Below are 25964 nucleotides of genomic sequence, written 5' to 3'. Positions count from 1 at the left end.
TCCTGTCATGGCCTTTTTTATTAATAGTCATTTTATTTTCTTACACTATTCAGAAATATCCCATTCAAAGCCCTAGCCAGGCATACTTTAAAAAAAAGTATTTTTTAGTGCATTTATGCCATCAAAGCCTTTCACATTTATATTTAGTTGGCTCCTTTCAAGACTTGCACTGAGCTGATTTGATGGGGGAGTATCAGCCAAGCCAGCAGACAAAGCTTGGGATGGGTCCTAGGGCATGTTCAGTACTAGAGAAGTGATGAGCTTGATGAGTTGACAGCCCTCTTTGATTTCCAATTTTCACATTTCTATTTAAGTGTGTGACTCAAACCTGTAATATTTCCACAATGACCCATGTCCCCATGACATTTAAGGGACAGTCACTCTGACTACAGGTGTTTTGTGATTTATGTCTGAACAAATGGAGCTGTTCAATTTATTCTGCATCCAAGACTTCATTACATAAATCCTGAGCTAATCTCCTCTTTGTCAGAAATTAGACCCTGAACTACCTGTCTGGAGAACATTTGACTTTGCAGCAGCGGAAACCAGCTACTTGGAAGAATTTTTTTAGCTTCTAAGGTACATGGAAGGTCCTAGGAAACAGATCAAGGAACCTTTCTCCCTCACAAAGGCAAATATGTCTGACACAGTGTTCCTGCACGTGATGACCAGTGGTCACCCTTTTCTCAGGAACATCATTAGCTGACTCACAGTAGCCATTAGGGAGGCTCATGGTAGGTAGATAAAATTGTGCTTTATTCCTCAGAAACATCACCTTTTTGTAATCCAGTGACTTCTCTCATCACAACTCCGATGATGAGAAGATCATACTGTTAAAGTAAAAGGTGCTGTAAAATCCAGCTGCATCTCCTCGCTGCAGCATTCAGGACAGGATAATGCCTTGTCTCCAACTCTTCCAAGGAAGAGCAAAAGCAAAGGGTCTGTCACCATCTTCCCCAGGGCTGGCCAGTGGTGGACAGCAGGTATGACCAGGACGTGCACACTGAAGGCACATTAGCAAGATGAGAGAATACTAGTTTCTCCATGAAATTAATCTCTTCACAACCATCTCTGGACTGGCTCCACACCAGTCCTCATTGCTGGGCTTTGCTTCAGTGGGTCTCAGTCCCATGTGTGGCTCCCAGCTGGCTAAGTGAGCACCAAAGTATCATTATAAGATTTGGGAAAATACTGCTCCTTTTTATACCGTGACACTTCATTTATTATTGTGTATCATTTAGCATTATGCATTTGCCATGAGTGCATCCCGTGGCAATTACTTTGCTACTGTAGACATTTCCTATTACCTGCTGTAGACATTTCCTATTACCTGCTTCTCAGTGTAAGCCACTCTTAACAGCACAAAAGGTGTCAAGGAATCTGAGTTCTGACCCATAGGAGGCTCTGTGGAAAGCACTGAAGTGGCTAATTTATACAGCTCCAGTAAGAATCAAAGTGCTTTACAACAAGAACATCATATAAACTCTCCTCAATGCAGGTATTTAATTGAGTCTTGCAAATTTTACTTGCCCGCTCAGCGGGGACGTGTAATTATTTTTGATGGATGAGCAAAATGTCATTAGTATTTCCATTCTGCTAAAGCTGGAAGATTAGTCTTTGTGGCTGAGCTGATAAATTTCTGTGGCAGTTTTTCAAGTTGGAATGAATGAATGGATGTAGCTGTACTTTTAAAAGCAGACACAAAGTCTGTCCTGATAGGTACAGCCACAACCCTCACTCAAACACAGAGTCTCTTCCATAGGCAACAGGAGTGAATCCTACACAAACACTGACACCTACCCAGCTCAAGGTCTTGATGGTCTCTGCTGTTTAATAAGGAACAGTCATTATCTGAAAATGCTACACAAGCATCTAATAGCTGAGTAACATACCATGAGTATATACACCAAAACAGTATTTGCTGTGTAATACCTAAAACTCCTGTTTACCTCATTCTCATACGAGGCTTGTTCTCATGAATCACATCTCCTCAAGCTGACCTGAGCTGACCTGTCTTGAAATTCTTCTCAAATATTTGCTGCTCTGTTTCCTGTATTCAGTGTTAAAGGCTCCAGACACCCAATACTCAGCTAAATCCCTGCACACAGTGGATATGGGATACAGCTGGGCCACGTGTCACAGAGTCTGTGCAGGGGTGATGAAGGACACAAACCTTTCCTCAGAACAGGCAGGAGAGGTCATTGGCAAGGAGCTGATTGCAGGAGAAAGACTTGAAAATTGCATTAGTCTTCACTCCTTAAGAAAAAGATTTTTCAAAGGAAACCTTTGGCTTTAGAAATTGTAATAAGCACCAGTTCTTAGGATTACACAGAGACTTGAAAGGGAAGGGATGTCACAGCAGGGACAGCACAAAATAGATGGGAGAACTGACATTAGGTGTCTGAATTTGATCACAGTGGGTGTACATGCCCTCGCTGAGACACATCCTCCTTGCAGCATCCCACCATGCAGAAGTCTGCCTTGAGCTTCCAACATTCCCACCAGCACCCACACGGACGGAAAAAAAGCTTTAAATAAGCTACACAGTCACATCTGTGCCTTGTGCATTAGAGGTCACACAGCAATCCTTAGCTAAGGCAAAGCTGTAAAGGGTTGTTTGCACAGCAAGGTGAGATGAGGGAGTCAACATCTTTCTGCCCACACTGACTTTCCCAGCCCTCCTGCTGATAAACCCACACCAGCAGTTTCACGTGCCTCCTGTAAGGACTCACTGTGTCCTCTAGAAGGTCAGCTGGCTGCACTGGCAGAAGCTCTTGCTGAATTTTAAGCTACATTTTATTCTGGAGGGCTCTTCCAGGAGACTTTTGTTATATAGCACTTATAGCCCTCGTGTGCTCTAAGATGCTTTTCATGCACTCCGTGTTTCTCTGTTCTTCTTTGTTAATAAGGACTCAGGAAACCACTGCCAGGTTTCTCATACCCTTATTAACAAGTGCATGTTGTGACATTGTTTAATTACTAAATAAACCTCCAGTCTGAAAGTAGCTGGAGATATGGAAGGACAAAATATCATGCAACACATTTATCAGATGCACTGAAAAATGGCAAGAAAATCTGCGTAGCAAAAAGCCTGATCAGAATATGATACAAAAATGCAGATACTAACTAGATTTTTTTAAACTCTTTCCACTGACATTTATAGATACAGTAGAATGTATGTGAGGAACAATTCTTCAGAATGTATTTAAAGCATAAATTGTAAAGTGCTTTATTTGGAGAGAATATTGAAATCAATTTTTTAGCAGCTCCAACATCTGTCTACAGCAAAAACAAAATAAAATAAATAAAATAAAATAAAATAAAATAAAATAAGCATCCCCTGGCCATTAATAACATCCTCTCTTCCCTTTCTGTAGCTTTATTTAATTGTAATTAATACCAAGTGCAACACTATCCTACTAACCTAGAAAAAAGCAGGCTCAAGAGCTTACATATCAATGTCCTGGCAGATAAAGCACAATATGGGGCACTAATGCTCAAAGGACAAAACGAACCTTTCCTTTGAAGCCAAAATGAATTTGTTTTCACGTGTTGCTGTAGAGTGATACTGTGCTACTCCCAAAGCACAGGGGTGCAAGCCCAGAAAGAGGCAAAGGATCACAAACTTTTTTGGCCTGGGATCACATGGGGCAAAAATGTTTCTTCTGACTTTCAAAGAGCATCAGGCACCTGAATGCCTGCTGTGCTCCTGAAAAACCTCCCCTAAAGTATTTTTAAATCAGAGCAAGGCATCCTTATGAGGAGCGGGTGAGGGAGCTGGGGGTGTTCAGCCTGGAGAAAAGGAGGCTCATGAGGCATCTTATCACTCTCTACAACTACCTGAAAGGAGGCTGTAGCCAGCTGGGGGTCAGTCTCTTCTCCTTGGTAAAAAGCAACAGGACAAAGGGAAATGGCCTCAAGTTGTGCCAGGGAAGGTTTTAGATTGGATAGTAGGAAAAATTTCTTCACCAAAAGGGACGTCAAGGACTCAAACAGGCTGCCCAGGGAAGAGGTTGAGTCACCATTCCGGGAGGTATTTAAAAGATACACAGATGTCACTCAGGGACATGGTTTAGTGGTGGATTTGGCAATGCTGGGTTAGCAGTTGGACTTGATGATTTCAGAGGTCTTTTCTAACCCAAATGATTCTATGATTCTGCAGGGATACAGAATATTCACTGCAAGATTTAGTGAGCGATGGTGTTAATGTAATTTCCATAAAATATATAGAAAAGGGGACACAGATATCACCTGAAGCAACTGAGTTACTGTTAAAAGAAAGAGTTTTCTTGGTTCCTTCTTACCATGAAATGACTCTGTGTTATCACATCACACATGCAACTTAAACAAGTAAGAACAGTCCCAGGCTTTGAAAGCAGATGCACTCTCCAAACTTCATTGTATTTCCTAAAGCCACTAACTTTCATATTCCTTTCACCTTGTGAATTTTCCAAACAGCCACTCACACATCTTTATTTTGACTTATCAAGGTAAAAACTCATTCAGCTATAGCTGACCTAAGGAATTTATCATCTGGAGGAAGGTTGCAATTCAAGACATTCTCAGAACATAAAAACACAGCAATATTTTGTCTGACACTTTTCCCAGCAATCTATGCAAATATATACATTGCTCTTTGGGTATTTCTTTTTTTTAATTTTATTGCAACCAGGCACAGGAAACTATCACAGCCGCATCAATGGCATGAAGAGATACAATCTAATAAATGTGCTGGATCAAAATTGTTCTGACAAGATTCAGTGTAATAAATATAAGATGAAAACAACACCTTGTTAATCACCAAAACACATTCCCTTACAGACACAAAGGCTTAGACTGGCTTATGGGCAGCATAAGCCCAGTAGGCTTTGACAAAGCACTGAGAAAAGAGATCACTAGTTTTTCAGAACCATAAATCTCACATATCCAGGTTTTAAACCACTGACAAATTATCTCCATAGAGTGACTAGATTTTTCAGATAGTATAATCTCCCAAGGTCTAGTGGCAAAACTGTGAGAATCATAAGAAGAACCCAAAAATGCCAGTTTATTTTATGATTTATTATTTAGCTCGCAAAAAAATTATTGTCTTCCTGAACAAAATGAGTGCATCTCTGGTCATGCTGCCAGGAAGAAAATGAATACTATCAACTACTAAATCAAACCAACATGTTAGAGACCGTGTGGAAAGGGAATTTAACGTGGCATGTAAGGGACACCCACTTCAGTGGAGCTAGGATTAATGGCAATAACCAGCTCTAATAACAAGAAAAGAGAGAAGAGCTAACATGTCACAGACAGTATGTGGGATAGGAAAGGAATGACTCTGATATTTGCTCAAGTGGCTGTCAAGTATCTTGAGACTAAACCCTCATGGGTGAGGAAATGATGAAATGTTCCACAAGAGCCCGGTGTAAACACATGTAAAGTGATGCACGAAGGAGAAACAGTCCCAAAGTTTACACAGAGAGTGACGGGTTTTGAGCAATTAGCACCCAGGGAGGAGAGCCTGGGTTAAAATAAACAGATCTATGAAAATGTCAGCTGGCGATCAGGATCAATCAAGGATGCAAATCAAATACTGAGAACCATTAGAAAAGAAATAGGGAACAAACCAGAAATAACACACAGGACAAATATGGCTTACACACAGAAGTGTGGAATGCAGAGCATGAGTGGGGAATGCTTGTTTATTTTATTTTCCAATACGACAACTATGCAACATCGCATATAAGACCCTAAAAGCTTACACGTATTTAAAAGGTGATGGATAAATTCATGGAAGAAAAATTCATTTAGGACTACAACATGGATGGAGATCTGGCTTATGAAATTGCTGGAGGCTACAAAGATGTTCTTGAAAGTAGCTAGGAGCATGTTCCTGAAATTTAAAAACCTATGAATTCCAAGATATTTAGTTAATATCTAAACAACCAAACCATAAAAGTCTATTTTGTTTATACAGTATTCTTTTTTACAATTTATTTGTTAATCAGCCACTGAACAGGAAAAACACTGTGATCATAATTTGCAGAGGATCTAGATACAGAAATGTGTTTTGTACTCAACGGCAAAGACAAATACACAGGAGACAAGGCTGATCTGCAAACAGCTTGAGAATAGATGAAAGGGCCAAGTTAATTGGATAAATTTATTTTAATTGCTCATTGATCCAGCTCTAGCAATACCATAGTACAGCATTCTCATTTACTGCGGGAACTCAAGCAGCCTGATGTGCTGTCTTGATTATCAAGGGAATAAGTTGTTGGTTAGGCTGCTTTATTCCTTCAGGGGGAAAAAAAAGTTTTCTAGCTAAATTCTAATGGTTTTAGCTCTTTTCATGCTTTATAGTGGAGTTTTGGATTGTCACAGAAACAGATAATCCAAAAGAACTCCATCAAAGTGATCAAAATGTATGACATAGCAGTGTGCTTCTTAAAATGTCAGTTTGCTCTGTTAAATCGCTCTTAACCTGTAATAACCTTTTTTCTCAGCAGAAAGCTTTAAGAGTTGTTCATGTTTTGCATTATAACCTTGCTAAATGTCACCAGACTTAGAAATTCAAGAATATCAAGCTACCAGCAGCACCCTCACTTATTTATCATAGAAATACAGAATGGTTTGGATTGGAAAGGATCTTAAAGACCATCTAGTTCCAATTCCCCTGTCACAGGCAGGGACACTTTCCACTAGACCAGGTTGCTCAGAGTCCCATCCAACCTGGCCTTGAACACTTCCAGGGAAGGGCCAGCCACAACTTTCCTGGGCAACCTGTGCCAGGCCCTCACCACCCTCACAGTAAAGAATTTCTTCCTAATATCTAATCTGTATCTAACATCTTTCAGTTTAAATCTGTTACCTCTTGTCCCATTAATACATGCCCTTGTCAAAATGCCCTCTCCAGCTCACTTGCAGTCCCTTTAGGTCCTGGAAGGTGCTCTAAGGTCTCCCCAGGGCCTTTTCTTCTCCAGACTGAACAATCCCAACTCTCAACCTGTTTTCACAGCAGACGTGCTCCAGCCCTTTGAGCATCTTTCTGGCCTCCTCTGGGCTTGGTCCAACAGGACCACATCCTTCTTGTGTTGGGCACACCAGGTGTGGTCTCATGAGAGCAGAGCAGAAGTGGAGAATCCCCTCCCTTGACCTGCTGGTCGTGCTGCTTTTGATGCAGCCCAGAACACATTTGGCTTTCTGGGCTGTGGACACATGTTGCTGGGTCATGTTGAGCTTCTCATCAACCAAGACCCCCAAGTCCTTCTCCTCAGAGCTGCTCTCAATCCATTGCCCACCCAGTCTGTCTTTGTGCCTATTTTCATTTATGGATTTTGCTAGACAGTGACTCAAGAGAAAAACTCTTTGTCTGCTACATAAGAGCTATAGACCTTCTCCTAGAATTGGCTGGGCAGATGACAACTCTCGCTCCCCGATTTTGTTTAATGGAACCCATGGGGAAAACATTTTCTCTTTAGCTCTTTCTCTGTTAGCCAAGCAGTAAAATGGGACCTTTTCCAGAAAAGGAATCATAACAGCTACCCCCAAAGCTTTCTCTGACTCACCCTCTTTTTCATGTGTCCCCCAACTCAACATATGTGAAGTATCCTCCTTTTAGTTAAAAGCTGGGATAGCTCTAGAATAATGATCATCTCTGCAAGCAAGTATTTCAATAGGTAATTCTGCAGTAGGGACAGTTTGTTACTTGATGATAGAGGATGGTGTCAAGCAATGTACGATCAATCACCTGTATCATTTAAAGAACCAGAATGGTTCTTTAAAATGGATATTTTTAAACTCACGTTTTGTTAGAGAGCCATTCCTCTGCAGGTATAGGAATGCCTTCTTGGCACTTAACCCAAAGGAGAGTAACAGCAGCACTTCTCTGTGAGAAGCATTCACAACAGCTATGGATGCTGTGTCCTGTCACTGACTCCTTGGGACTTTATCAGTAACATATACATAGGTCTTGTTTCTGCATCTCTCTTCTCTGCCACCACAAAATTCCTCTGAAGCACACAACAAAAATCCTCCTTTTTTTGTTCTTAGCACGTAGCCTAAATAAAATTTACAGAAAGACACTGCTGAAGAATGCCCAGGAGAGCTTCCAGTCCCTTACAGCATAGTTTCCCAACTACCGCTGACAGATGTTTTTCTCTGTTCTGAATTGTTCTCTTCACAAAATGTACCCCATATTCTTTCCTAAAGCTATGTATAATTATAAAGTTCCTCCTAAAATCTAATCCGCATATTATTGTTTTAAATTAAGATTTCCCGGTAGAAATTTTTATTACAAAAAAAAAATCTTTGCATAACTAAGACACTTAAAATTGTTTCTCTCTGTTTTCTCTTTTTTTTTTTTTTTCAACTAAATAAATACAGTTTTTCAAACTTCTATCATGTTTCTCAACCCTATTGAGTCCATCTGGACTCCTTCCAGTTTCCCTAATTTCCCTCCAAGCATTAGGCCCAGCGTTCAGTTTCAGAATTCTCTGGTACCAAATATAACTGAGTAATTACTTCCCATAACTTAAATATAACATATCTGTCAATATACCCTGGAATGAGCACAACCACTTCTGCAATTCCACACATTTTGAATCTATATTTAACTTGTCATATACTGTATATATAAGCCACAAACTCCCTTTTCTGTAGGGAGCTGCTTAGCCAGTTATTCCCCATTTTGTCCTGGTGTCTTACAACTTTCCTTCCTAACTACAATACTCAGCATTTTTTTTTCTTGTCTTTTATCCTATTGATTTCACACTGCCATTCACATTTATCATGATCATCTGAAATTCTATGCCTGTCCTCTTTCAGAGTGCTTGCAATTACCAATTTCACAAATTGTAATTGTACTCTTTATTCCATTATCCAAAATGCTTACAGAACAAATATGCAGATATAGTACACGCTCTCTCCTCCTCATATTAAAATATCAACCTTTGTAAAATGAGTGCAAGCATGTGGAAATCTGCAGAAATATATAATGGTAAGTAATACCTTTCTATTAAAACACACAAAAAAATTCCTCAGTTCAGAATTTGATCAATTCAAAGCTACTTTTCCCCAGCACCTTCTTTCAGGAATACTTGTAAAAGAAAGAGCTAAATGCAACCCTTTGTAGGGGTCCTGCAGTGCTCTTTACATGCTGACACACCACTCCCAAGGGAAACAGGCAATTAAACAGGGCATTGCAAAGTCATAAGTTCCAGATAGACACTAATGTTAACTTGGAGTCCTGTTCTGCTTGGCACCCAAACACCTGCATTAACGCAGGTGAAAACGAGTTACCCAGCACAAGAAAATTGTACACGTAGGCTGAATTATAAGCTTGTCCCTAAATTGCTCAAATAAATCTCCTTAAAGAAGTGGTAGCCTGTTACTAATGCGCCTACTTCATTATTTAACACAGGAATGTAACTCCTCACTCTTCTCACAGGTACTGTCAGCTGTGCATTAAGAAAAATCACCAAGCACAATTTACATTCACTTTCCAGATTAGTTTAGAAACAGTGGGCTTTCACTTCAAAGAAAAGTCAGAAAACATGACATGACTGCAAAACATTAATCTTCCACTTAAAAATATTATTTGCAAAAACATCAATCTTCCATTTAAAAATATTATCATCAGATGAATGTCCTGAACATTTCTTCTGATTCGCTGAGCAGGCTCAAATTGTCCCCATCAGGTTCAGAACACCATTTCAGGCATGAAGTGAACATAGTCTTCCCATTTAAGGCCCTCTTATGTAGCTGTAGTCCCACAGCATCTGGCAGACCCATGCAGTATTTATCCTCACCACATGCCCAGGAGGTCAGGAATGCTATTATCCCACTGTCACAGTGAAGGACTGGAAGCCCAACAGATGAATAACTGCCCATCCACACAGTAGGGCTCAGGATAGTGAGTCCCTAAGTTAGTACATCCTAACTCTACCCATGAGTCCCCTAAGAAATGTTTTTTTTGGGTGAACTATCACTCAAACACAACGGGTTTTTTTGCCAACCAGGCCTTTCACCACCATGACATTCACCAGCAACGTCGGATCCATGACTCCCACTCACTGTAGATTTCTCCTGCCCTCAGAGGTTTACCTGTAAACATAGGGTACTGTGTGTTCTCAGCTGTTATTTCCTGTACCCTGGATTAGGATCACTGGGAAAAGTGTGGCAGGATACTGCTAACACAGCAGAAGTTTTTAGAAGTTAACTCGAGGAGCTGCAAAACTCAGCCCCCCTTCCCTATGTAGTAAAAGAGAATATTTCAAAATATGCCCATCAGTTAAAAAGCCAGTTCAAATCATTAGCTTTTATTTAATATCATTTTCCACCTTGAACATCTCAGTTTGTACAGTCATGTCTTAGGAAACCCAACTCAGTGCTAATATACAACTCCAAGCACTGCAGCACCACTGGTGTGTAGTAAGTATAACAGGTAACTTCTGCAGTTGTCATTTTTCCTAACGAAGAAAATGTTCCCCAAAATCAGGTTTGACCTAAAGAACCTGCAACATTGGCAAGTCACCTGCTGTACTGCATCCTTTTGGTCATACTTCATGGCATTAACCAGTTTCACATTTCTGCCCTTTGCAATGTTCATTATAAATCATTTTGTCCAAGGGTACTGCTGGCCCAGAAATATGCCTGTCTAGGGCAGGGCTGAAGCAAGAGGGTTAGCAGAGGTGTGAAAAAGCTGGAGTAACCACCTTGCAAAAAAACCCCAAACAAAACCAACCAAACAAAACCAGAATCACACAGGAAGAAAACATTCCACGTCAATATAAGGCAGAAGGGGCAAATCCAGTCCTGTTGTAACCTGTGCTGCAATGGTGTCCTCAGATACCTGCCTCCAACACATCGTGAAATGGAAAATTCAGTGAAGCAATAACAGTGTCAACAGACCCATCTGAGTGCAGATCAGTGAAACACTCATCACACTCAGGCCTGCACAGAAAAACTCCGGCCTGCTCTCACAAGACTTCAGAACTTCTCAGCATCGTTCCTGCTGAATTCCCTCCTCCCAGGAAAGAGACCTCTGCTTACAACAACACCTGCCCCCTTGAGCAAAACACGAAGGTTTCCAGTCACACAAGAAAGTTTTTAGTCTTCTCCTGATGGACACTGGGGCGTCTTCATCCCGAATTACAGGTTGCTCTCAGCCACACCCGATGTGTCTCTAAGACATCCTCCCATCCCTGCTCCTTCACAGGCAGGAAGAGCTTGTGAACTGGTTGGAGCCTAAGTCTGTTGGATTTAAATATTGCCAGCTGTCACAGCTCGCTCAGGGCACTGAGTGCCCACCCCAGCCCGCCTACCTGTTTCACTGGAGCTGCCTCCTCTACAAAGAAGTCTTCCATGTCTGCAGCTGCTCACGTCTGTGCAAGGAACCGGGGCGAGGGGCGGGGATGGGGGTGGAGGGGAATCCTGGAAACTGGCACAACCTAGATACACAGACTGGCAGAGCTACCAACGTTTTTTTAAAAAAAAAAAAATCTTAATTAATTACACGGAATCCAGCAAAATTATGAACAACTGAGCCAACTCTCGGGTTGGTGTGGGGGTTTTTTAAGCGCTCATTACTCCGATGAGGCAGAAGGCACTTTCAAAGGCTCTTTGCTCTCTGCAGAGAAGTAAGCAAGGATGGCAGCAATCCTTTGAAGAAGGCACACCACCAGCAGCTATCAGTGTGCCTTGGCATGAAGCTCAGACAAGACCAGAAGGTGCTTTTTATCAGTAGCGTTACCTAAAAAGGGGCAGTTACTTAACCATTTTGCTGCTACAGTGGGGTTTGGAAGAGATACTGGAAGTGCAAATGTCCCTTTGGAGCAATAGCAGATGGGAAAAGTGAGAAAGAGGCATCCTGCAAGGGCACACTGAAGGGGGACAGGCTTCACAGAGGTTGATCTTGTTCCACCAGTTACAGCCTCACATGGGTCAATGGCTTTGAGTGACTCCTAAAGGAAGACATTCCTACCAGGACAACAGCTCAGGCACTGCCTTGCCTTCATCTGCAAAAACACCGCAGGCTCTACCCATGTGGCTGGGATCCCTCTCCATGGCATTACTGGCAAAATTCCTTACTGATTCCTAGGGGTCAGCATCAGGCCTGTAGGCAAGGAATGAAACAATTCTCTGGGAAATACTGGTTCTTGCTGTAGTAGCTAGAAGTTTTCACAATTCACAAAGGATTTATTTAAAATAATCTGAACAGCTGTAAAAAGAAGCAGAGGATTCCTGAAGTAATAAAAATCTGTTCCCCAAAGAGCATGGATTTGGAAAAAAATTATTAATTGAAAAGTAAGTGATGTGGGATGGAGAATCATATAACCGATGAGGAGGAAATGCACTTCAGATCTTCACAGAAACAAAATGAGTTGGAATCTCTTTCAGCTTTTCACATCATAGCTTTCTTCCTCGCAATCATATTTTTTTTTCCTCATGTAAGTGGAGGAAATAGAGTTTGAAAGTTCAAGAAACTCGAAGGAACTCTGTAGAAAAATAAAATTACTCAGAAACTTGTTTTTGAAACTACTACAGTACAATCAGACACCAAAACCAAAACCTATTGGGTTCATTGCTAATGAAATGACCTTAAAAATCTACATTTCATTAAATGTGGTATGCAATAAAATGCCACAGGGGAAACAATATTATTGTTTAGTAATATCAAAAGCTGTCATTTTCTGCAACAACCTGGGGCTACAGAAAAGCATATTCCCATGAATAATTAGCGTTTGGCATCCAGAAGTATTTTATCAAGAAAGCTGCCTTAGCTCTAAGTACCACAACTAGAAATGTCGGATAGTATTGATGGAAGTTTAGGGTGACTGTTGGCCTTATCTATAAATTTATCTTTGTAGAGTTAAAATCAGAACCTTTTCATTATTGTCAAATTTTGTTTTAATATTAATGAAACTAAAGACCCATGAACAGTTCTGTAGAAGGAAGAAGAAAGAATCAATATATCATCAAGAAAATTACTTGCAACATTCTGACTTGAAAATGGCACTTTTCCATGTTAATAAATAGTGCAGTTCAGGAAATCACATAAGCAAATTTTAAATTTTAAGGATACGAGCCCTCTGGAACTGCACTTGATGCTTCAAAATCTAAGCTGCTCTCTACATTTTAAAGGACAGACTTCACCACATTTCACTATCTGTAAGAACTTTTGCTGCAAAAGCCAAATCTCATGACCTTTATGGCCTTTTTCACTTGTTTGCAATTAACAGTTCCTTTCTATTTCTGAAAGCTGGGGGCAGAAAGAAAAAGAACCCAGCTTATGATGTATTACCTGCTGGTATTTCTAAAGGACTTGAGCACAGGAAATTACTAGATATCAGTTTCTCTGCAGTAACTATGCACAATTTCACTTTTATGACCTGGCACTCAGAGGCAAATGTAAGGTAAGCTGAGTTAATCAAGCCTGGGCTGATTGAATGATACCTGGAGCAAAAGGGGAACAAGCTGCCTCACAGAGCTGATGGTGGAGCAAGACAGATGTATATCAACAATCCTGAAGCAGCTGTTCTGAAGCAAGCCCTGTAGTGCAGTAACAGGTTCACATGGCAAAGCTTTCCCAAATCAGAGAGATTAATACATTCATCAACTATAAAGGATGTTTACAGTCATTTATCCAGAAATGCTGATGGTTGCAGGTCTTCTCTGAATATGAATTCTGTTTGCATGAGACCATTCATTAGTCTTGACTAAAAAATTTCCCAGGTTGGAGCTCATTACAAATAACTCTTGGTAAGTTTTTCGACCAGCAGTCTATGCCTACTTGCCTCATTTGGAAACATTTTCCTACCTTCAGTTTTCTTTGCTCTGCTGGATTTTTTTCTTTTTCAAGCAGATCAAAGACACAATAAAGCCCTGAACTTTCACTTCAACAAACAAACATTTCAAACTCACTCAGCTCAGTGAGGTATATTTTTCCTTCTCTTATGCAACATCAGACACCTCTGGATCCTCTTCATTGTGCTCAGCACTCTTTTTGAAACATGGACACTTGTCACTCATGTAATTTTTAATTAACGATCTCTTTAGGGTCAGTCAAAATCTACTGTAATTTCCTTCTTCTTACTGAAAGGTCAAATACATGTGAACATTTTTGGACACACTAATCTAAGGGGAGCTTGTCCTTTGCTTGATATCCCTCAATGACACCAAGATTGTTTTTCCACAGACATTACTTCCCTCACCCTAAAAATACAACCCATATTTTTTTGTTGTCATGTGTGACTTTCCTGAAATACATGGGTTTTTTGTTCTTTCAGCTTACCAACAGATCTCAGCTGTCATCTGTCCATCCCATTATCTTTAGCGTTGACATAAAAGTCAGTATAATATAATCAGAAAACTTGTTCTGCCATCACTTCATGTATTCTTATGGGTGACTTACACAAGGTTTGAGATGGTGGATCAAGAACCAGCTCGTGCAGGACTGAGAAGTCCATTTGCTCTGTGATGATTCCCCATATACAATTATAGTGTGATACAGTCATTGACCAGATGATAGCCAAACCAGGCTGCACATGTTAAAAATACTGATATCTTTGGGATGTCATCACTTTTATATCTTCTGACCAAAGGCCTAGAAACTCAATCTTCTAATTTATTACAACGATTACTACTAATGATTTTTTCTTTACTTGCGTCCTGACTTAGTATTTTTATATTTATAATTCCTTCCTTATTTGCATTTAAAAACCTCCTTGCATTTTTTCCTCAAAAAAAGATAGGATAGAAATGAAAAAGAGTAATTTTTTTCTCGACTGAGTGGTCAGGTCACTTAGAAGACTGAATACACAGTGAGCAGAACACACAGTGAGAGATCCTCTTGTTAAAGTTAGGATGTCTGAAACTTTCCTGAGCTTCAGTTCCCTGAAGTTCATGGCCTTCAGCAGTCATTGGACTCAGATTGATATGCAAAAAATCACAGCAAACCTCTGACAAAGTTGTCAGCTGTTGGTTGGCCTTTCTCTTTCGAGATTATGTCATTTCTACTTGATTTCTCTGCGAAACTATTAAGGAATCCAGCCTTGCTTGAAGAAATCTCAACCCTTAGTCAACCTTCAGAGGAACCAACCTTAATTTTGGGAAATTAAAGCCAGAAAAGTTTGACTTGCCCCCAGCCTCTCTCACAAATATTCTGCACAGGTCAGATGATGAGCAACATGAGAGTATCACACATTGTCACACACACGTTGATGTGAATTCAGGAAATAACAGTGGTATCCTCCCAATCATGCCAAACTCAACCAGGGATACAAGGCCATGACAAGGTGCTGAGAACTTGAAATACTCTTGGCTTTGTTTAAGCTACAGACAGGAAAGAACCATAATCTTTTCTAGTTCTCTTTTCAGCAATGTTTACCACTTTGCTTCCTTTTACCAAGTATTTGGATGAAAGTTATAACAATTATAATCTCTGGAAAAAAAAAAATCCTCTGATTTAATGATCTTTGCATTGTAAACAGAAAGTTTGGGACTGAAGAATATTTTTAAAAATCCAAATAGCACAGCTCAGTTTTATTCCTTCTTTGATACTGTTCTTTTTTATGTTGCTACGGTACGTCTGCTCCGTGTGAAAGTGAGGTTGCTATGGAAACTACTCATTATTTTTCAATAGTAGGCTAGCTACTTAATAAAAATCCTACATCTTTTTAATCCCCAGAGAGTCTTAATTTATCCCATGCACAGACTTTCCTTCTTGACAGTTCCTTTAATATCCACTGCACTGCAGTGCACATTAATCTGAACATGTCTAACAAATCCACAACTTCTGAAATCAACTTTCCAGCTAAGTTTGATTTTAAAAATAATATTTTTTTAGCTTGTCTTTTACCTGCTTATATTCCTGTGAAAGACTGTAAGTATGCACAGCAAAGCCAAGAGCAGGCCTGTGTAAGAGTCAGATATGGAAAAAAAATTTAAAACTTCCTTTATCTATAATAAATGGTAAAAACTGCAGGAAGGGAAGATGGACCATGGTTAGAAGTGTTAGCCTGGAATTTAGAGTTAATTCCTTCCAGTGCCACAATCTTCCCTGGCCAGCCCAGGCAATGCTCTTGGTCTCTTCTTTCCTCAGTTCACCACCTATAAAACAGGTGGTGACTATTTTGAAAATTGGAGCCAATTTCTTTTTTGAAAATTGGAGCCCTCCCTATTTGACAGATGAAATGCACCAATGATCATCTCAAGCACTAAAGCAACAAACCACACCAGGGCAGAGGGTGGGACACTCCACATAGTCACCATGTGTTACAACTTACCACTTCTCTGCTTAGACATCACACTGTCCCTCTTTTAGTTTTTGCCTTTTTTTTAAAGAAGCAAATGAAGTAATTAATTATTATGAGTCAATTAACCCTTTCCTACCCAAACCCTTCTATATTATTAGGTTAAGTGAGAGAATGTTGTTGGTTACAGGTCCCAATATCAGAACATCTGTTAGTGCTTGAAAGGGTCTCCTCAAAAGGACTAGGATGTCTTAGACCAAATATTCATTCCCCCCTGAGGATGCGATTATTCCAAAATATTCATTCGCCTCCAAGGATCTGGCTATTCCCACATTTCTTACTACTTATTTGAGGCAGAGCAGTGGCATCTCAGTGGAGCAGCTCTCATCAGAAAAAGACAAAAAACTAAAAGAGCTGCAGTAGCTAATTCTCTCATACCCCCTGTATTAGGCATGTTTGAAGCACTTCCTCAGATTAATACAGACTTTAACTGCCTTGACAAATTACAAAATTCATCCAAGAATACACACTGAGCAACAACAGACACTGCAGAGTTTAATGAAAGCTGAATTAGGCTAAAACAAAATTAAACTATCTCAAGTATTTCAGAGATGACAAACAACAGTTTCATGGTTGTTGCTGTGACTCCTTTTTTTTCCCAGTGACACTTTCCTCTAAGGAACCATGCACACATTTCATATGTCCTATTACATGTAAACCTCATTAAAATTCAGCCACGTATGAAAAGGAAAATTTCCACTTAAGGGAAATTTTTAAAGTTAACAGGTTTAGATTTAAGTCTCCCTACATATAATCAGCTTTTCCTTATGGGATTTTTAAGAAGAACTGGCTTTCCTATTCACTGCCTATGAGTCCTTGCACTGTGCCATTTAATCTAATTTTTAACAAAGGAAAGAAAACACTGGAGCTTTAATGTAGTTCCACAAACTCTCCTACTACCAGACTGCTTACATGTATTACATATCAACATCAGGTAACATAAATAGATCAATAATTTGCCACACTCAATCTGAAAGGTTTAAAGCTTCAAATACATTTACCTCTGATTCAGGTAAAAGACTGCCAACATACTTAATATTCTCCCTAACCTTTTTGCCTGGTGCATATTACTGTACTAGGACAAGAAACTCCAGAATTTATTCTTGTTCACTGTAATTGAAACTCCTTCCTGCAAGAGTTTTTGCCTTTTTCCTGACCTCAGCTCAGAAAAAAAAATTCTCCTTGACTCTTTCTATATTGCAATTTTACTTCATTGAACTCTGTCACTTTTTTAACATTTCCCAAAAGACAGAATATGACCCACAATGATTTTCAAAGTTATATAGTCCTGAACCTACAAAGCTCATAAATATATCCCAAGTAGCTTAACTGAACCGAAGTTAGTGATATGTTGTAGGTGGAAACCCAGAAAGAATTATAAATTTTATCCAAGCAGATTTAAATAAGAAACCTGAAATTGAGAACAGCTTAATTAAATCAGGGGAGCAGGGAGGGAGTATAACGGAGTGTTGGTAGTGTAGAGTATTAAAGCATTGACAATGGGGCTCTGAAGCTCTTTTCCCAGCCTTATTTCTCTTAGCAGAAAGAGTTTCTGCTCAGCAAACCCTGCCCTCTGGTGACTAAATGCCATTAGTGCCATGCATATATAAGCATTCAGGGGGTTGCCTATTTGCACATAGATTGCAATGAAAAAATACAAGTAAAAATCCATTCAGTGACATGCTTTGGATTTTATTAATTTCCTCTTAAGGCATTAATAAAAATGCTGACTTTTTTTCTTCTGTTTCATAGAAATCTTCATGCTACCTACCCTGTGCATTAGGTACATTAAAAATTCATACTGTATTCACCCTTTTTCTCTTCTCTGAAAACAACCACTCTTTCCAGATTGATCACACAATGCTACAGAATTATTGTCCAGCCTCATCCTTCTACCACTGCAAGAGCAGATGTCTCAGTCAGTCAGGATGAAGAACATCCTTGAGCCCATCTCTTGCCCCACACCTGCAGAGCTGAGATACACATTTTACACAGGGGGCATTGCAACTTTGAAATCACCATGACATCAGGCAATGCTGGTAAAAAAATAAATATGGACACCAAAAATTATTGGCATAATCTGGGTCCTAAAATTATCACTTCTTTACAATCAGAAATCAAAGCCTTCCACAGACAATGGGAAAGTTGTGAAATCCAGATATGTACATGATCTTTGGCAAAAGCCTTTTTTCAGACTTCCTATTCAACAGCTACGTTTAAAGCCACTTGATTAAATATTTTCTCAAACAGGTATCATGTCAGCACACAACTCTGCTCCTGTCTGAACCGTATAAACAGTGTGTGCTCCTCTCCCACTCTGCTGTGATTTATGTGGTTGTACCACAAATACCTTTACGATTGATATAAACCAAAATCCAAGCAGTCACCAAAAGCACTTGAGGGGCAGAGATCAGCAGGACACAGGATTTTTAGAACAGTAGCCAGAGTTTATGGATGCACTGGCAACTCTGCTGAGAGCTTCCAGGTGCACACACTGTGTTTCTCTTTCAAAACTGAGGAGTTACCAGAATTTTCAATAGTTGTGGGGTTTTTTCCCCTGCAGATTGTTAGGTAGCATCAAGGCCTGGCACAAAGCTTGTCATGCTGAGACACATCTGGAGGGGCAGGTAGAAAGGCAGGTAGAAATGCTGCCCTAGTGGCTCCGCACCCCAACCTGCCCATCCCAGGCTGGGAGTTGCACCGTGGAAGAAGAGTTGGGTGCCAAGTTGCAGACAAATCTTGAATACAGGCTCCAGGTGACCCACAGAGCAGTCAGCTGGGACTGGACAATAGCTGAAAGACTGGAAACAGCTGGGGAAAAAAACCACTTAACTGAGAACATTTCTGTTGCTCTCATTACACAAATGTCTGTGGGGCCACATGATGACACACAGCAGGGAAGCAAGAAATAACCCTGGCAAACGGATGAAAGACAAGTTTTACCCTGCCCGAGAACTCCCCCTCTGCTTCCAGCACCAGAGTTGTCAGTTAATTCCATTCTTTTCTGTTCCGCGTCTTTGCCATGAGAGACCCAAAAAAATGAAAAATACTCTTAACCCTCATCCAGTGGATGGGTTAGGGAGAGAAAGGTGCTATTGCTCAGCACTGGAGGCTGCCTGCTTGCTCCCCAGGCCTATCATGCAAGTCAGCAAGGCTGCTCCCCTTCCCTCAGAGGATTCACTTGGAAAGCAGGACACCTGCAGAGACCCAACTCTGCAAGAGCAGTGTGAGTCCTCTCAGAGCTGCTCTGGACATGTGCCCTCCTGCCCAGCCAAAAGCAAGGAGAGTGCCACACGCAAGAACAAGGCCAGCAAACAGCCTCAAGTTGCACCAGTTGTATACCAGCAAAAATTCCTTCACTGAAAGGGTGTTCAAGCACTGGAACAGGCTGCCCAGGGAAGTGGTGGAATCACCATTCCTAGAAGGGTTAAAAAAAAATCGTGTGGATATGGCACCTGGGGACATGGTTTAGTGGTGAACATGGCAATGCTGGGTTAACAGTCAGACCTGCTGATCTTGGAGGTCTTTTCCAACCTTAACGACTCTTTGATTCTATGATTCCTGCTAATGCATGAGGCGAGGGCAAAGCAGGCATGAAAAAAACAAATAAAGTAGTAAGAACAACAGAGCTCAAAGCACAATCAAGAGAACAATTATCAACCTAGGAGGAGAGACATTTTATGCCTTGCTACTTTCTCTCAATCACAGTGCTACTGCTAATTAGAACAGACACAATTTTCAGGCAGAGTGGGATTTTCAAGTTGATGGTGCCCTTAAAAATCTCTTCTGGCTTTCATTGCTATTCATGGAACAGGAGCTTGCTCTCACTTACCTTGACTCAGCAAAGGGCTTACATGTGCTCAGGTTTAAGTACATGCTTAAGACAGTATCTAGTGAGAACATGGTCTTCTGCTCTTCTGCTGAGCCAATAGCCCCATGAAGAGTGACTGGAGCTCTTGTCTCCAAACCAGGGAGGCAGGATGTGCAATCTGACCTCCAGCAGCTGCAGCAGGGCGTATGAGGGTCAGGTGTGTCTCTAGGGTGAGGGCATGACTGATGCAAGCTTAAGGCTGATGTGGGCACAGACTCAAAATAAGTCAATGTGACATGTAAGAGGCTCAGATCTACTATGGAGCTGAAGAGGTGTCATCAGTTAACAGGTGCCATAAAACTAGAAAATGTGGGGCACAACCAGCACTCAGAGCAGTGGGAAAAGCCAGAGCACTCTGCCATCACTGCAAGCTTAGAAAATCGAGTCCAACACAGATTTCTACAGAAAGATTCCATAGCAGGAGGATAAACCATCTTACTAGCCAGGGAGATGGGCTGTGCCACTCTCAGATGCCTTGAGGATGATGAAACATCAGGAGGAAACTCAAAAAACAAGGATCCTCCAAAATCTTTACGTGTGGCACCACTCTCCTAACAATTAGGACTGAAATTGTAGAGAAAAATAGCTAAAACAGACAATGCAGACAGTGGCTTCAGCCCTGAATTTGCAGTCTGAGCCCACACAGCACAGCTCCATCAGCTCATGTAATCCATATGGCAGTGCCAATGCTAAGGAGGTTTCTGCTGTTGCAATGATCATCAAATTGCTGATTTACTGAAGACATGCTGAATGGCTTGGAGACACAGAGAACATTGCTTTATTGCTGACAACGCTGAGCCTGTTCTTAGTACCAAAGTGCTGGAAAATGAGGGAGAAAAACGAAGAGGCAATTTACTTGTTATTGTCTTGTCTCCAGTTCTGTCACTTGCTTTATATTCTTGTTTTTGTCTCCTCATCTGCTCCTGCCATAAATATCTGGCTGTGCTTGTAAAGCCTTTTTACCTGTACACCAGTGCCCAAGGGATGCAAGCCATACACAGGGCTTACCTTCTGTTGCAGGGCCTCCAGAGGGCACAACCAGAGGGTTTGAGGGAACACTGTGATCTTCATTTCAGTGACACATCCTGTTCATGCTATTTTAATTGTGGTTTAGTGGCTTACAGCCAAGGCAAGGAGTGAATCTCAGGGCAGAAGGCAGACAGCTTTATACTTTCACTCCAGTCTCTGATACCAGATGTGGCTTCAAACCACCCCATAGCTTGAAAAGTGCATTACAATGCAGGAGTGTGCCAGCCTGGTGGCAAAGCCACTTGGATGAAAAGCAATGACACACATCTATTCTTTCCTCCTTTTCCTGTGCATTGTCCGTTACTCACTTTCTCAGTTTGTCTTCCCTCTCTTTTATCTTCACCTGTTTTCCTGGAAATTTGGAGAAATTCTATAGCAGCTTGAAAGTCGTGAATTTTACACGATTCTCACCTGAACACTGAAAATCAAAGTCTAGTCTGAGTCACACTGCTTAGGAGAGACTGGTGCCTTCTCTCTCCGCTCCAGCACAAACTCACAGCATGAGGGCAAAAACACAGCAAAGCTGGGCTCCCACACACCTTCCTGGGAAGCAGCAAATTAACTTCATGGTAATTTCATCTGCCCTCCCCATGTCTCCTCCTCATGCCACGTATTTCCTACACACTGCTAATGCAATCCAGAGACCTCCAGAATATCCAGATCTTCACTAGTCACCCCCATTTTGGGAAACTCAATGAGGTTTTCATCTCGCTGGTAAATTATAATACATCTCCCACTTAGAGTAGCTTTGCAAATTTTTGGCATTGCACCCCTGGATTGCTCTGGCCAGACACAAGGTCAGCCTCTGTCCCAGTTTCTGTTTTCTAGGCAGTAATTTAGACTGCAGAGGGGAGCCCTGTTCCTTGATATACTGAATTAGGACATGAGGGAAACTATTCCACTGTGTCCCAAAAAAAGGGGCTACCCTACTGGTTATCAGAAAGAAAGGGGATAGGGGCTGGCCAGGTCCTTTATGGAAACACAGAACTGTTGGCTTCACTGCAGAGGTAGGGCAAGAAGTGAAGGGTCACATCAGGGCTCAGATGTGTAGGAAAACAGCAATGCTTTTAGTACTTTATCCTCTTCTTACAAAAGACCTCTTTCCTTCTTTTCCCTTCCCAACAGCAGACAGTTAAACTGTGAAGCTCATTGCCCCAGGATTCTGTGTACACCAGAATTTTATATGTGTTTGTGTGAAAAATCCAGTGGCATGGCCTTGGGCACAGAACCATCCTCGGCCACAGGCTGCAGGGAGGACACGTGGGGGGAGCTACACACTCTGTTTACACTGGACTAATATTCTTTCTCCAGGCAACTGCTATTGACAATTGTCAAAGAGATGACGGCAGAAAATATTTTGACCTTTTGTGTGATCCAGTATGCATTCTTCTATGTTTTAGTACCAGAATTTATTTGGTGACTCCAGCTTTCTTTCAGAACCTTAACACCTGAAATTATAGAAGCAAAGCATAAAAGGCCTCAAGGGACTTCGAATCATTTAATCTCCTGATTATCTCAATCAAATCTTAAATTGTGGAGGCTTGAGTTTATAGATGCTGGGAATTGACAGTATTAATGATGCACGTCTTCCTTTTCAATACTTACCTGCTCCATTTCTCCATGACAGTGCACTGCTCAGCTCATGTTTTCTCCTGCTGTGCTGTGCCAGGAAGAGCCTGGGAGGCAGCAGCAATAGAGGAGTTAGACTGTGCTTTCCTCTGAATGCTCTCTCAGTCTACATGTTTGTGACACATAACACAGAATGGCTCATGCATGACCTGCCAGATGACACACTACCTGCTCCTGTGATGCAACAGGAACCATGATGGGAATCTTTCAAGTGCCTCCATATCCTGTGCACCTTCCCAGCAGCAACATGGGAGCAGAAAAGTACAATGTTCACTCCCAGGAGGGAAAGAAAGCTGTACAGGACTGTTCCAAATGGCAAAACAGGCATGCACAGCTAAAGCTGAAAAACAAGCCCTGCTTACCTGCTACCAACAGTTGATCAATGTTCAGTCCAATGCTTTTTGGGGGATTTCCATTGACTTTGTTTCTTAAAAAGAAGGGGTTCACTACTCTCTACATTGATCTGGAAACTGGCAGTTGAGAGGAATGGCAAAGTAATGCCAAACCACAGATCACATGCCATCCCATTAGTGGTATCTCAATACAGCAGCTATAACCCAGGCTCCACTGAAACCAATACCCACCATGGCCCTCACAGGATGGCACTTCAAAACGTCTACAGAGAGAGACCAGTGCACACATGGCCAGCTGGTTTGTTTTAAGCTGAGATCCACAGCTTAGATCACAGGGTCATTCTCAATTCCTGCGGCTGGCCATGAACAATTTATATTCCGTGGCCCATATCCCATCCCAAATCAGCACATGCAGCTCCCAGAGGCATTCAGCAGGGTTCTGTGAAATGAGGGGCTCATTGAGATTCAAGTTATGAAACAGGTTACTTCAGGGATGCCCATAGTTTGAATAATTTAAAGTCAAACTGGACAAACAGAAGAATGTATTATGCAGCAAAGCCCATTCTGGAAGGATGGGAGATAACCTTCTTGGTCTCATCTCTCTGCTCATCACTTCAGCTGTGTTAAGAACTTCAGCTGAAAAAAACGTTTTTTCCTGGTGGAGTAACATTAGGGTCATTCTGTGAAATGCCTGTTTAAAAATCAGACCTAAGTACACCAGGAAAACCAGCATTACCTGCAGTGTTGAGGACTTAAAAATGTATCTGCTGAAGCACCAGATCTCTTCAAATCAGCTTTTCCAGCAGTTTGAATTTCAATTTCACCACACCCAAAGTTATCCAGGTTATTTTACCATCTACCCTATTACCAGCTCAACAGAAAGGAGGATTTAATATCTCTTTCTGCATCAGTAGTGGCTCCTGTCAAAATTTTTTCTACACATATTCCAAGAATATTCTCTTGGTCCTTTTTCTACTATTATTGTATTTTTATTTCTGCTGTTTCTCTCAATAGGTTGTTGTGTTTCATCACACACATACAGTATATTTCGGGTAAGAGAAATTCTTCTCCTCCATTTTCTTTCTTTTATCCTGAATTTCATTTGGTGTCTGCATGCAGAAGCCATGAATCCATCATTTATGTGGCCCAGGTGCAAGATTCTAGGCCAGTTCCACAGAGATATTCAAATGCCAAAGCCCTGCAGAGCTCAGTTCTTTCCCATAACCAGACTCCCATGTTCAAGTTAATTATTCTTATTATTTGTAATATGTTTTATCAATAAAGAGCAGCACATTCTAAATCTTCGTATTCTGTTAAAAATATGACAGACAAACACTACTAAAAGTGAGCTTGTTTACTCAAAATTCTGCAATATCATTCCACAGAATTTCCATTCTGATCAGTCCCATAGACAATAAACAGGCAATTTGCTGACTCCTAAGTGGTAAGAAGTAATTTGAATTTCATGAAAAGAGATATGGATCAGGGAGAAATAAATTAAGAAACGCAGTATATCTTCATATCCAGTGATAGGAGACTGCAGCCCACACTTGCTTTGTTTTAGCGAGTTCAGATCCCTGGAGCAGTTAAGTCCCAGCAGCAAGTTCAGCAAGGTCGGCCATGCAAACACAAACTTCTTGTCTCTGGCAGCCACAAGGAGCCCACAGTGAGATTTGTGCTGCCAGGACTAAACTCCTAATGGCACCCAGTCAAAATAACCTTTTAGTAGACATGTCTACACCTACAGGAGTTGCAGCTCTACCTCCACAGTTGAAGCACTTCTTTTCCAAACCTTTGCAGGTGCAAATCAGGGAGGTTTTTTCTGACATTAAATGTTATATGTAGGAAAAGAAGTTTAAAAAAAGGAAGTGATGTTAGCACAAACCCACATGAATAATGCACAAGTTTCTTCCCCTACCAAATATATTGAATGATAGAAAGGTTTTCAGCCTCCCAGCAGAGATCAGTGCTTGAAATCTGAAGACAGACAAATTCAGGCAAAGCCAGGTGAAAAATGAGGTGCATAGCAAAGTCATTAATGACTGCATGACTTAAACACCTTGATGGATTCTCTGTCACCAGGGTATGCTCAGAACATGACTACACTCTATCAACAGTTCCTCAGCACAGAGCTGGCATAACTCATGGAAGCTCATGACCTGCAGAAGGAAGGTGTCAGTCAGACAACTCCAGAACAATTCAATCTCATGTAGAACTTTGCAGTTTTGAAGATGCATTCCAGCCACAACCAGCACCAACACTCCCTGCATAATGTTGTTGCATAATGTCTGGATGGAGCTCTGGCTCCCTCAGCATCTGCCACGCAGCCCTGGCAGCAGCAGCTCCCCTTATTCCGTAAGCAAAGGGTGTGCAACTTTTCCTGAGCAAGAACCTTCCTATGGTCTTCACTAGGCTAAAAGAGAGGGATGGATGGATGGATGGATGACAAATGTGTTCCATGTACAACATCTGACCTGTGAGCTACCAGAAGGACCACAACAGACTAGATGATTGCAATTAATTTCACCTTCTAGAGTAGCCAAACACATCTGTATGAAGTGCACCACTTCTTAACTTACTGCAGTCCAGTCTAGACTGACATGACACACCAGGAAAATATCCTTATGAGTTTGGGTGAAGGAGAGATCTTGCAGATATAAGCACAGGGGTACCCAGACATTTTTTGGGGGGAGGGGTAGAGAGAGTACAAGCTGGTTATCTGCAGGGGAGATGAGAGGCTCCTACCAGTCTCAGGGAAGAAGAGAAATACACATTATAAGG

At 41.2% G+C, this 25964-nt stretch overlaps 1 long non-coding RNA gene across 1 annotated transcript; it reads right to left on the bottom strand.

Moving 5' to 3' along the window:
• Positions 1-21509: 21509 nt before the first annotated feature.
• LOC108641751 lies at positions 21510-22937 on the bottom strand. The gene is made up of 3 exons (XR_001922244.2): positions 22807-22937; positions 22564-22649; positions 21510-21619 (listed from the first exon to the last, which is right to left on the bottom strand). It is a non-coding gene; the product is annotated as an uncharacterized LOC108641751 (long non-coding RNA).
• Between the last annotated feature and the right edge of the window lie 3027 nt (positions 22938-25964).

The sequence above is a fragment of the Manacus vitellinus genome, unplaced genomic scaffold, assembly GCF_001715985.3.
Source record: "Manacus vitellinus isolate BGI_N305 unplaced genomic scaffold, ASM171598v3 scaffold_79_pilon, whole genome shotgun sequence".
NCBI lineage: Eukaryota > Metazoa > Chordata > Aves > Passeriformes > Pipridae > Manacus > Manacus vitellinus.
The sequence above is the reverse complement of the archived record's forward strand: the minus strand, read 5'-3'. Positions and strand labels throughout refer to the sequence as shown.